The following is an 8980-nucleotide window of genomic DNA, read 5'->3' on the forward strand; positions in this document are numbered from 1 at the left end:
ATTACTTTGAAAGAAAACGAGAGAAACAAAGAAAACGTTGTCTTCGTAAAAAAATGAATGAATAAATTACGTTGTTATTTTGAGAAAGAAACGAAAAAAAAAGAAAGAAAAAATAAAAGAAAGAGATAAATTGATGCCTAATTATAGTAAGGTCCGTGGATTACTTGTGAATGGTCCGTGATTGGTCCGTGTCTGATCCCTGGTCCGTGATTGGTCAGTGGTGGTCCGTGGTAGTGGTGGTGGTGGTGGTGTGTACAGTTTATTGTACAAAGGAGATGAACTTTTTGTTATCAATCATTTTATAGAAGCAAATAATAAAGAGCTGTAAAAAAAAATACATGGTGCTTTTGTTGATAATGATGGTAGTGGTGATGATGATGATGATAGTGATGATGATGATGGTAGTGATAGTGATAATAGTAGTTAAATTGATAGATGATGAAGTCTTTATGATGGTGATGATGATGATGATAGTGATGATGATGGTAGTGATAGTGATAATAGTAGTTAAATTGATAGATGATGAAGTCTTAGTGATGGTGATGATGATGATGATAGTGATGATGATGGTAGTGATAGTGATGATAGTAGTTAAGTTGATAGATGATGAAGTCTTAGTGATGATGATGATGATTGATGATAGTGATGATGATGATGATGATGATGATGGAAGAGGGAAGTTTTAATGATGATTGATGGTGATGGTGATAATAATAATAATAGCCATAGTATTTAATGATAATGAAAGTGATAGTTTTAATGATACAAAAGTGTCATTTTTTAATAATGATAGTAGTTATAGTGATGATGATGATGATATTGATGGTGCTGGTGGTGGTGATAATAACAGCAATTTATTAATTTACTTGTTTATTTATTTATTTATTTATTTATTTATTCAGTCTATCAAGCTAATCTCTTTATTTATTTATTCATTTATTTATTTCCACATTATCTCTATTTATTTTTTTTCTATTTTAGACTTTTAAACATGATAACAATAAAAAAACAAAATCAATAATTTGCTACTTAGAAATTGAGTGTCGGATGCTTCTCTCTCTCTCTCTCTCTCTCTCTCTCTCTCTCTCTCTCTCTCTCTCTCTCTCTCTCTCTCTCTCTCTCTCTCTCTCTCTCTCTCTCTCTCAGGCCTTGAGCTAAGTCCTGGGTAAGTCGCTGACTCAATCTTAACATAAAAAGTAAAAAAAAAAGTCAAACTATTTCTCGTTCATTCACACGTCAATTAAGTCTATAAATACACACACTGGAGAGATTTCAGATATAACAGACTTCACTCTTTTCTTAATTCCCTTATTTGTAGTTTCTTCTCTTTTATTTTTATTTTTATTTATCTTTTTTTCTCATTTGTTATTCTTGCGTCACTCCTCCAGCCTTGGTTTGTGTTCCACGAGCGTACAACAATTGTTATTATTATTATTATCATCATCATGTTTATCTATATTCATTACCTTGACTCAGCAGAATTTTGGTGCCTATATTTTTTTCTGTTTTATGTGAGATAATTCATGCCGCAGAACAGGATCTAGATGAAGGTATGAAGAAAAAAAGAAAAAAGAGTAAAAGAGAGAGAGAGAGAGAGAGAGAGAGAGAGAGAGAGAGAGAGAGAGAGAGAGAGAGAGAGAGAGAGAGAGAGAGAGAGAGAGAGAAGAAAGAAAAAAGTGGTTGCATTAATTTTTGTATCTTTCGTTAAACCCAAAGTTAGTCTGAAATTCGAGACTACCATTACGCTTTTTTTTCTTCTTCTTCTTCTTTTTTAATTTATACACTGTCATTTACCACGAAACAGGAATAGAAAATTAGTTTAATTCTGAGAAGTTAGGGGGCGGAGGGAGTGGTTACATAAAATTCTTGTACTTGTAGTTAAACCCAAAGATAGTCAGAAAACTCGAGACTTATTTTATTTATTTATTTATTTATTTATTTTATTTATTTATTTTTTATCTATAAGCTATCATGCATAAAAAAAAATACAAGATCAAGATGGAAAAAAAAGTGAAAAGGTTAAATTTAGAGTGCGTATCTACAATTAGTTAGTCAGAAACTATAGTCTTATATAAATCCTTTTCAATTTACACGCTATAATCCGTCAAAAAACAGGACCAAGGTAAGCAAATAAAAGAAATAGAAAATGAACTCAAACAATTAAATTTACACTTGTACTCCTCTAAACATCATGGCAGACAAAGTGAGAGGTGTAAGGCTGCTCGGGTCTATTTTCCACCATTCCTCCCCTCAGACTCTGCCAGGTGAGTTATATGCATGCTTGTGTGTACGTGAAGGCTGTGTGCACGCCATGATAAGATCCATGTGCGTGTGTGTGCGTGTGTGTGTGTGTGTGGCAATGTGTTTATGCGCGGCTTGGGATTTAAATGCCCGTATGTTTTTATTTATTTATTTATTTTTATTTATTTTTTTTATCGATTTGAAGCTTTTTTTGGGGGGAAAGTTGTAGTTATGAACTCCATTTTTTTTTTTCCACGGAGGATAATTAAAATACGCTAAATATACTAACTCCGGATTTTTTCATTGGTTAAACTGACAAATTACATGAACGAATTCGAGGCTTCACTGCACGGACACGCGAAGCTACGAAGCCTCGATGTGACGGTGGTGGGTTGTGGCGGTCGTGTCGGTCATGTCATAGCACACATTGAAAAGACACCGTTTTCTCGCTATTCTGGGCATTCCATTGGGTCTTTTTTTCACCATTTCGCTCCTCAGACACTGCCAGGTGAGCTGTGTGGGTGTCTGTGTGTACGTGAAGTCTGTGTGTACGTACTGTTACGGTCAATGAGCTGCTGATGGGCATTTAATCCTCTGAGTGCTGTGTTCGTCTTAAGGTAACAGTGAGAGCAGGGTATCAGTGTATGGGGTGTAATTATCATGGGCGTTTGGAGAATAGAAAGAATAAGAGGTCCGTTTTCTATATTCCATGCTACGACACTGATTAATTTATTCTATCTAGTTCAAACAATGTCTGGAAACTGCTTAGGGGATGTGGGGATAAAAGATGACGAGTACTGAAAGGGTTAAGGTGGGGTGCACTTGTATGCCCTGACCTCATTGCCTCACCTGGCTGGCTCACCTGCTATTTTTCCCTACACAGATCAAAACTACATTTCTTTCTTCCCTATTTTTCCCTAAGGCACTTTTCCCTACACAAATATAAAGATCAAGTGTTTCCTTAAAATTTTTCCTTCAGACTTTTTTTTTTTCTAACATAAATATAAAAATAAAATACACTTCTTTTCTTCCTGCTTGGCTACCCTTGTCCGGATGTAAGATGGCAATAGGAACACATGCAAGAGGTACACAGGAGCAGCTTTTCACCTTGTTAACTCTCTCCTCTAACTGACTGTCTTCAGCCTCTCTCTCATCGCCGCAGTGTTGCATCTCTTGCTATCTTCTACCGCTATTTTCACGCTAACTGCTCTTCTGATCTTGCTAACTGCATGCCTTCCCTCCTCCTGTGGCCTCGCTGCACAACACCTTCTTCTTTCTTTCACCCCAATTCTGTCCACCAATATTCTCAATCATTCATCCCTTTCTCTGGTAAACTCTGGAACTCCCTGCCTGCTTCTGTCTTTCCTCCTTCCTGTGACTTGAACTCTTTCAGGATGGAGGTTTCAACACACTTGTCCTCCATTATTTGATTTTTCTATTTGGAGTCTCTTTGGAAACAGGCATTTAAGTGGGTCTTCTTCTTCTTCTTCTTCTTCTTCTTCTTCTTCTTCTTCTTCTTCTTCTTCTTCTTCTTCTTCTTCTTCTTCTTCTTCTTCTTCTTCTTCTTCTTCTTCTTCTCCTCCTCCTCTCAGTATTTTTGTTGCTTTTGACTAGTGTCTCTCTTACATAAAAAAAAAAAAAATGAAAGGGGAATAGAATAGTTGTGTGGAAGGTTGTGTTGCATTGATAGACTGAGGAATTGAGTTTTTGAGGCATTGAACAACACAAAGTTTGCTCAGCCCCAGTCAGAAATGTTTAGTGTGTGCAGATTGGTGAGTGTGGCTGTTATTGTGTCACCAAGAGGTATTGCTTTGACCTGTCCTGTAACACTGTTCATTCTGTATTGTCTCCCTTAACCCTCTTGACTGCCTCTTGGTACACCTTTCCTTCATTACCAATCATTCTGAGACATATTTACTTGTTCTACAGCTATATATGATCTTTAAATTGGGTAGAAATTGCAAAATATATTCTTTTTATTCCCCTTCTTTCTTGTAGATGCTTATAAGGATTTCATTCATTGCTTCCGGTGCTGTTGATTGTTTTGTATCACAGTGAAAGGGTTAACTGATGGTCTAGCTATAGTAGAGGGCATTGCAATGGTACAGTTTGCTAACGACGTGAGGAAGCAATGCAGTGGTGTTGATCCAAGTGTTTCCTGACAAAGGTGATGCCTCCCAGATGGTGGCCAGCAACCTTCACCCTGATTCATTCTCTCTCTCTCTCTCTCTCTCTCTCTCTCTCTCTCTCTCTCTCTCTCTCTCTCTCTCTCTCTCTCTCTCTCTCTCTCTCTCTCTCTCTCTCTCTCTCTCTCTCTCTCTCTCTCTCTCTCTCTCTCTCTCTCTCTCTCTCTCTCTCTCTCTCTCTCTCTCTCTCTCTCTCTCTCTCTCTCTCTCTCTCTCTCTCTCTCTCTCTCTCTCTCTCTCTCTCTCTCTCTCTCTCTCTCTCTCTCTCTCTCTCTCTGTAAAAGGAATTGAGCATTGAAAAAGATTGGTGGCAGAATAGTGGAGAAAGATTTGAGAATACTGGCTCACTCTTGCATTAGACAGGTGGACAGAACTGGGGTGAAAGATTGTGAATACTTTCATTAGGGAGGTGGACAGAATAGGTGTGAGAGAAAGTAGAAAGTCTTGTGCAATGAGGCCATGGGAGGAGGGGAGGCATGCAGTTAGCAAGATCAGAAGAGCAGTTGGCATGAAAACATCAGAAGATAGCAAGAGGTGCAACGATGTGGCAATGAGAGAGAGGCTGAAGACAGTCAGAGGAGAGGAGTTCATGAGACAAAAAGCTTTTGATTCCACCCTGTCTAGAAGAATGGTATGAGTGGAACCCCCCAGACATGTGAAGCATACTCCATACATTGACAGATAAGATCCCTGTACAGATTTAATAGTTGGGAGGGTGAGAAAAACTGGCAGAGACATCTCAGAACACCTAACTTCATAGAAGCTGTTTTAGCTACAGATGAGATGTGAAGTTTCCAGTTAAGGTTGTAAGTAAAGGACAGACTGAGGATGTTCAATGTAGAAGAGGGGGACAGTTGAGTGTCATTGACGAAGAGGGGATAGTTGTCTGGAAGGTTGAGTTGAGTTGATAGATGGAGGAATCGAGTTTTTGAGACATTGAACAATACCAAATTTGCTCTGGCCCAATCAGAAATTTTAGAGAGAGATCAGAAGTCGGGCATTCTGTGTTGGATGTCAATGAAAAGACATGGAAAAGTGCAGGATGGTATCATTAGCGTAGGATTGGATAGAACAAGAAGTTTGGCTTAGAAAATCATTGATGAATAATTACAGAGTGGGTGACAGAACAGAACCCTGGGGAACACTGTCAACAGGAGAACACACCTGCACCACTGTGACTCATCTGCCTAGGACAACAATCATTTAGTTCTCACCTGTCCACAGCCTCACATGTCATCAGTCATTTGTCAGTCATTACACAGCATCGCCACCACCATGCCGAGATGAAATGCAAGACAGGTTTGTGTTGCATCATACCACCAAGGGACTTGCAGGGGGAAATAATGAATGATCTAATAGACTTCAGCGTTCCTAAGGCTTATTTCTCACTCTGCAATCTATCAGCATTACAGAGACTGCCACATGTAGGCCTGATGGCATCTTGCAGTTTACAGGTGTGACAGGTGATAGGGAGGCATGCTTCTTACAGGGACTGCCACGTGTAGGCCTGATGGCTTCCTGCAGCTTCTCCTGTGTTTGTAGGGAAAGACGCGACAGACAGGCCAGGGAAGATGGTGACAATTACCTCCTTTATTAGTTTCCTTATTTTCTTAGGTTCTTATTGGTTCAAGACAAAAAGGCCAAGGTTCTTATTGGTCCAAGACAAAAAAGCCAAGGTTCTTATTGGTCCAAGACAAAAAAGCCAAGGTTCTTATTGGTTCAAGACAAAAACCCAAGGTTCTTATTGGTTCAAGACAAAAAAGCCAAGGTTCTTATTGGTTCAAGACAAAAACCCAAGGTTCTTATTGGTTCAAGACAAAAAAAAGACTCTTCATTGGTTCAAGACAAAAAAGCCAAGGTTCTTATTGGTTCAAGACAAAAAAGCCAAGGTTCTTATTGGTTCAAGACAAAAAAGCCAGGGTTCTTATTGGTTCAAGGCAAAAAAGACAAGGTTCTTATTGGTTCAAGGCAAAAAAGCCAAGGTTCTTATTGGTTCAAGGCAAAAAAGACAAGGTTCTTATTGGTTCAAGGCAAAAAAGCCAAGGTTCTTATTGGTTCAAGACAAAAAAGCCAGGGTTCTTATTGGTTCAAGGCAAAAAAGCCAAGGTTCTTATTGGTTCAAGGCAAAAAAGCCAAGGTTCTTATTGGTTCAAGGCAAAAAAGCCAAGGTTCTTATTGGTTCAAGGCAAAAAAGCCAAGGTTCTTATTGGTTCAAGGCAAAAAAGCCAAGGTTCTTATTGGTTCAAGGCAAAAAAGCCAAGGTTCTTATTGGTTCAAGGCAAAAAAAGCCAAGGTTCTTATTGGTTCAAGGCAAAAAAGCCAAGGTTCAAGGCAAAAAAGCCAAGGTTCTTATTGGTTCAAGGCAAAAAAAGCCAAGGTTCTTATTGGTTCAAGGCAAAAAAGCCAAGGTTCTTATTGGTTCAAGGCAAAAAAAGCCAAGGTTCTTATTGGTTCAAGGCAAAAAAGCCAGGGTTTTTATTGGCTCAAGATGAAACAACAACAACAACAACAAATAAATAAATCCAGATCCACGAATTCTCACAACTGCTCCAGAAATGAAGTCAATCCACAAACCTTGATAGCAAAGATCACACCGCCCTGCTGAGGTTGTTACAAGGCCACTACCCCCAGTAACAGACCACAGTGAGCCAGGAACCAGTGTCTTGTGAATGGAATGAACTTGATAATCAGGCCATTAGTGCAGAGTCATTAGGAAGCTTTGAAAGGTTAGGCAGATTTAGGAATGGGGATCAGTGGTAAGTAGAAAGTAGGCTTATTTCATACAGGGATTGCAATGTGTAGGCCTAATGGATTCCTGCAGGTTATTTTGTTATCTCTATCTCACTCTGGCTGCTTCATTTATGCTCCTGTCTCTCTTCCTTCCCTCCGCGGTGCCCCACAAGTCAGGCCAGAGCAGAAGATGTCCCATTTCTCCCCATCCGACCCCCAACTCCAGCAGTGTCATGAACCATCCAGCCACTCAGGTGAAGTCACTGTATAGAATTCAGCTCTACATGGTGCCCTCGCTGCCAGCCTCTGTGTGCTCTTGTTGCAGGGAGGTGTCTTTTCGAGGCCCAGTGTACGAGTGGTGTTGATTTGTTTAAGCTGCCCTCCAAGTTTGGTAGTGCATTGGATTGTCTTGAGTGTCCTTTGTTATTTATTGGTGAGAGAGTTAAGTTTGTGGTTTTATTTTTTTTTACTTCGTTGTTTGTTTATTTTTGCTTTCCTGCTTCGTTCCCTGAAGTTTTTTTGTTCTTGAATCATCTTCCCTTATCAAACTCTTGCTAGAATCATGAAAGCACCCTTGAAAACCCCAATAACTTCCCTTACTACACCAAACAATCTTTAGAATCTTGAAACCACCCATGAAAACCTCAATACCTTCCCTTTCTACAACACCAAACAACATTTAGTATAATGAAAACACCCTTGAAAACCCCAGTAACTTCCCACTAGAACCTTTTAAAGTCACCTAAAAGACTCCAAAATACTTGAAAACACACACTCCCACTCACCCACCCACTTCATCCATATCCCCAGCCACTCACAATGCTGTCATGTTGCCCCTAGACCTCCTCACATGCTGCACCAGTTGTCTGAGGCACTGGCACCCTTTATGTGATGCCACTAATTCAGCCTGGCACTGTATCTATGTGAGGTGAGTGCTGTGTTGTTTTGAGTTTAAAAGTACAGTTGTTTTGCGAGTTTTGTGTCATTTTTGGGGTGATGGGAAGAGGATGATGTTTTTAGTTTATTTTTTTGTTTTTACTTATCTTCTGTTTATGCATATTATCTGTTATTTCCTGTTTACATCCATCATCTGTTGTTTCTTCTTTTGTGTGTTTATCAAGCTCTCCTTTGGTCTGCCTCCCGTTTTTTTTTCTTTTTCTTTTTTTCCCCCTTTATGTAGGAGGGACTTTGCCCAAGGGCAAAAAAAAAAAAAAAAAGGCCACTGAGATGCCAGTCCCAGAAAAGGGTCCAAAGTGGTAGTCAAAATTTGAAGGATAAGTGTCTTGAAACCTCCCTCTTGAAGGAATTCAAGTCATAGGAAGTAGAAATACTTTTGAAAGCTGGCAGGGAGTTCCAGAGCTTACCAGAGAAAGGGATGAATGACTGAGAATACTGGTTAACTTTTGCATTAGAGAAGTGGACAGAATAGGTGCTTGCTTGGTGGGTCTTTCATGTATTTATTTACAGGGAATACTTCGTTTTACTCCCACGTCTTGTATCCCAGTCTTGTATACTTTGTGGTCAATTGGGTCAGGTGGGGCAGGAGAACGTCTTGGAGCACTGCCTTTTGTTACAGTCCCATGGCTTGTCTCTTTACAAACTTTTACTTCATATTTCTTGCTTGTCTCTGTAACAAACTCTTTCTTATGGAGTTTGAAGTTTCACCTATACTGTTCTTGATTCCTACAGTGTATTAAGAAACTACCAGTAGGACTGAAATGATGTAGGATAGTATAGAAGAGTTTTTAAGTCCATTTTTGGTAATAACCAGGATCCATCTTGCAACCAGAATTAGAATGATTAGGATGATAGAAACAGTGAAG

At 39.3% G+C, this 8980-nt stretch overlaps 1 protein-coding gene across 1 annotated transcript in view; it reads left to right on the forward strand.

The window, feature by feature from the left end:
• LOC135092421 (protein nubbin-like) overlaps positions 1–337 on the forward strand; it is a 66833-nt gene extending 66496 nt beyond the window's left edge. Inside the window, 1 exon segment of the mRNA XM_063990898.1 lies at positions 1–337. This exon segment is cut by the window's left edge and continues 4809 nt beyond it. The gene's annotated coding sequence lies outside the window, so the exon portion shown is untranslated.
• The last annotated feature ends 8643 nt before the right edge of the window (positions 338–8980 follow it).

This window comes from Scylla paramamosain, chromosome 40, assembly GCF_035594125.1.
Source record: "Scylla paramamosain isolate STU-SP2022 chromosome 40, ASM3559412v1, whole genome shotgun sequence".
NCBI classification, from domain to species: Eukaryota; Metazoa; Arthropoda; class Malacostraca; order Decapoda; family Portunidae; genus Scylla; species Scylla paramamosain.